Below are 4,352 nucleotides of genomic sequence, written 5' to 3'. Positions count from 1 at the left end.
ATTTTTCTTTCCATAACACCCCCCCCCAAAAATACAATCATGTAACAGATGGGTTCTAGATCTCTTCAAGGTGGCTGGAGGAAAATTCACCACCTTTATTCTTCCCCAATTGCAAATACTTATTTGATCAAATATAATAATTCAAATCCCAAATTTCAAAACTCAGTACAGCACATCCATTTGCAAAACACAATCTAAGTTGTAAGCCTACATCAGGGCAAACAATTATTTAAATCAAGCCATTCATCTGCTTATTATGTTTCCATTTGATAAATTGTCAAGCTCTCCTGTAAAGATCGATGACATGACATTTCCCGAAAGTGAAGCTAAAGAGTCGTGATTGCCACCTGGTGGCTGTCAGCAGACACCACCTAATTATTTATAAATTGTAGTCACTAGAAATGTCTCAGATGACCCAAAATCTAAATTGTCCCTCACCATCAAGATATTTATGGATTATAAATTGGTTTAAAAATGCATTTGCAGATTATACAAAGAAACCTTATAGCATGATAATCGGACATATGTTAGGATTTGGAGATTCTGCTAAAAATGTGTTTAAAAAGAGTGTTTTATTTTGAAATTTCTCTCCTGCAGGTATATTAGTTGTATGGTGGATGACTTAACAGTGGTCTGACACTGACACAGTGCAGACCCTCACCATTCTATTCTGCTGCTATCCACATCACAAGTCTCTGTGCTTAAAAATAGCTGCATCCTCTTTCTCTCTAACTGTCATCACACGTCTGCAGAATCATCTATATTCGCGATAAGCTTTGAAAGTGTGCGTGTGTCAAAAGGACACATCCGGATATTCAGTTTTTATCCATGATGTTGACGCTCCAATATTATAAATCACGAGCCATCGATGAGCTGGATAAGTCCGGTGCCGCTAAAGAAGAAACAAATCTTTACAACACGGTTGTAAAGATTTCTGAGTAGATGAGGTGCTCTGGTTTTTTACAGTCGTGAGACTGTGACTGGAAATTTACAGTCATTACAGTGGACCTGAGTAACCTGGCGTGATTTGAATAAAAAATGTGACAAATCCAGACTTGATTAAATAAATAAAGACTTTGATGAATTGTGTTTTCACCTGGATCCTGATCTTTGCCCTAAGAGGTCCCAGCGGCTGCATTCAGACACAGAGCAGACGTTGGGGCCAGATTTGTTTGTATACCTACTTAAAGGTCACCAGGAGAGTTTCGAGTGGCCTCTTGACATACACTACACATTGTTAGTTTTGTTTGGGAGCAGCTGCCATAAAAGAGTTTCATTGACCAACTGAGGCTTTTCTGTTAAGTGGTATTTACAGACTTCAGCCAAATGTTTTGACCCCTGTCCGATTCTGTGTTGGTTCGTTTTTTCAGTAGGATGGATTTTAGTGAATCTTAGTGGAAGGATGGGACATAGGCCAAGAAGGAACCCACCACATTTTGATGCGCATCTGTGAAACCTTTCCCTTTCTTTAACATTGTGTGATCGTTTGTTTGTTTGTTTGTTTGTTTGTTTGTTTGTTTGTTTGTTTGTTTTTTACATTTTCACCAATTTCCCTGGGAATCACTCTTGGATATTGATGAAAAAAAAAATCATGTTCAGGGGATTGATATCTATGTGTGAAATTTGGTGCTGATCAACATAAACACTTTGAAAGTGGATTCAAATGTGCAACATCTAACTTGATCAAATGGAAAATAAAAACAATAACATAAGACTTAGTTTGATGACATCATGGGATCATGGGAGTTGGGGTCTTCACCACCATTGCTGATCTACCTGACGCTACTCAGGCACAAATCATGTTCACGGATGAGGTAATGGATCAAAGTTTTATTCACGTTATGCAGCTAACAGCAATTAATAATCGTGCACTGTGTTCATCACATAAATTGGAAGTTATAACAGAGAATCAAAGCCCCAGAGAAAGCAGATATGAAACAGTTAAAAGGCAACCAAAATAAAATGTCCTGTTACTTTGAATAAAATTGGGGATTAGTCTGGGTTGGAAACATTTTGTATGATTTAAGTACACAAGTCAACAAGGTATTTCATATACAGTATGTCTCGTTGTTTTCAGATGTTTTCATGAAGAACTGTTACATATTTCTTTAAATGTGGTCTCATAAGGGGACTGTTGGGCCTGGGTGCTATTCAGGTTTTCTTTTCTTTTTCGTATGTCATAATCTGAAAAGCTTACTTACCGTCCAGATGTGACCTATGGTTATTTAATAGAGACCATTAGGAGAACATAGATTAGCTGTCAGGTTGGTAACCTACACACCCAAAAAGTCATCGCTCCACTTTGTCCAAAGAAAAGCAGCTGCAATGAGCACATGTTCTCAGATCCAGCGGTTCAGTCGGTGCAGGGTGTCCAGACACCAGAGCGAGCGTGGCTTCACACTCCGGCAGACGGGCTGAGGTGGTTGCTCTGTGTTTCCTCTCAATGGCCCCGATGAAACAAGGGCTAAAATTAACCAAGGTGCGCACATGCCTTCCCATGACCCTTCGGTGTGAGAGCCAAGTGAGACAGGAATGTGCATGAAGGAAGGCGGCGCACGCATGATGGGAGTTTGTTTTGTTGGACCTGCTGCAGCATCTCACTGATTCTGTCCACGTATGAGAGCTTTTATGACTTTGTCTGTTAATAGTGTTATTATTAGTCACCTGGAAGCTTTAAAAAAACTTAAGGAATAAATGTACATCAATTTCAATGGATTCTGGTGAAAAGTTTCTGATGGGTATATTGAAAAAATATATTATTGGTTTGTCTCCTTTTATTATTTTCTTAGTTTATCCTAAACCCCAATTTATAACAATAACAATAATAATAATTATACAAATTACATATAATTAATTTTGATTATTTTACTGTCAGTTTATTGACTTAAAAATCCAAATTTAACTAAAACTAAACAACTAAAATTATTACAAGCTGTGCAGCTTTGGTGGCAACATGAGATGTCTACAATGTTGAAATATTTTGCTGCACCAATTAGACACAACGCTCAGTCTGGAAGGAAGGAATGTCTTGGTGAAAAGAAAATGATATTGATAACATGATTATCATATTAAAATCATGTGCACACCTCCTCGGTGTCCACGCATGTGCTGACATTGTGTTTATTCATGTTTTCTCGAGCTGATATGACAGCTGTTGTCACTGCACCGCCTGAGGAAACATAGTTAATTTTAAAATTCCCACCTCAGTCACCCCTTCCCGGTCTGTGGAAAAAGGACTGGACGGGAAAGTGTTTCTGAGTCAGCAAAGAAAGTCCCGCAGAACGCCTGGGAGTTTTATTTGCCTGGAATTCCTTCAGCTCAGGGTCACCTTCAGTGCAGACCTGAGACCTTCCATTCCTCTGATAAGAGCTGGACAGAGGAGATACATACTGTACTTTACACACACTTCAAAACACACACACATCATTCCAAAGGAAAACAAGAGCAGGAGGAATAGTTTTATCTACAGAGACGTGGATATCTTATGTGAAACTGTCATGATTTTCTTCACAAATAAACTTGGAAGGAAAATGACGTCCTTCGTGATTATCTGAATCCGGACTATCACAATATTCAGAGACTACGTGTTCTGGTGGAAAGATGGATTTTATTTTGTCATTTACTTCCATTAAATGTTTATTTTAGCAAACTTCAAACATTTGTTTGAGTGTTTTTTGCCCATGCTGACCTCACATTTTTGTATTACTGTCTTAAATCCCCAAGTAGCAGATAAACACCAGGAGAGGAATAAGAGTGAGGACATGATCTTACTCTTCACTCTAATCTATCTTGAGCTTTCCCAACTGGGAGATTTTTTTTTTGGTAAGATATTATTGTAAGTGTGCGGCACAGTGGTCTAGTGGTACAGTCCAACACCACCCTCAAGGGTTAAGTGGTAATTTATGGATGGATTTTGAAATGCAGTAGCAGGAAGGGTTTGCATTATTTTAACTCAACTGTCTAAACTACACACACACACACACACACACACACACACACACACACACACACACACACACACACACACACACACACACACACGGAAAGGATCTGTTTGTGTTGCTGTTGCCCTTTTCAACAACCACAGTCCTCATTCCAAACAAATAAAACAAATATCCCAGAGTTCATTTGAGGTTATTATGAGGCTCTAGCTGTCAGAGCCAATTAAATCAAATGGGTATCTTCCAGTTCTTTAAATAAGGACTTCCAGCAGTGGAGTTATAACTCAGAGTCTTGTCCCCATCAGGAAGAGATCTTTTAACAGACAAGATGAACAACATGGTTTGTTTTTATTGTGCGTATGGGTACCTGATTGTTGTTTTAGACACATTTCTTCTTTCACCACTCAAACA

This window comes from Hippoglossus hippoglossus, chromosome 8 (genome assembly GCF_009819705.1).
Source record: "Hippoglossus hippoglossus isolate fHipHip1 chromosome 8, fHipHip1.pri, whole genome shotgun sequence".
Taxonomy (NCBI): domain Eukaryota; kingdom Metazoa; phylum Chordata; class Actinopteri; order Pleuronectiformes; family Pleuronectidae; genus Hippoglossus; species Hippoglossus hippoglossus.
Note: the sequence above shows the minus strand (reverse complement) of the source record.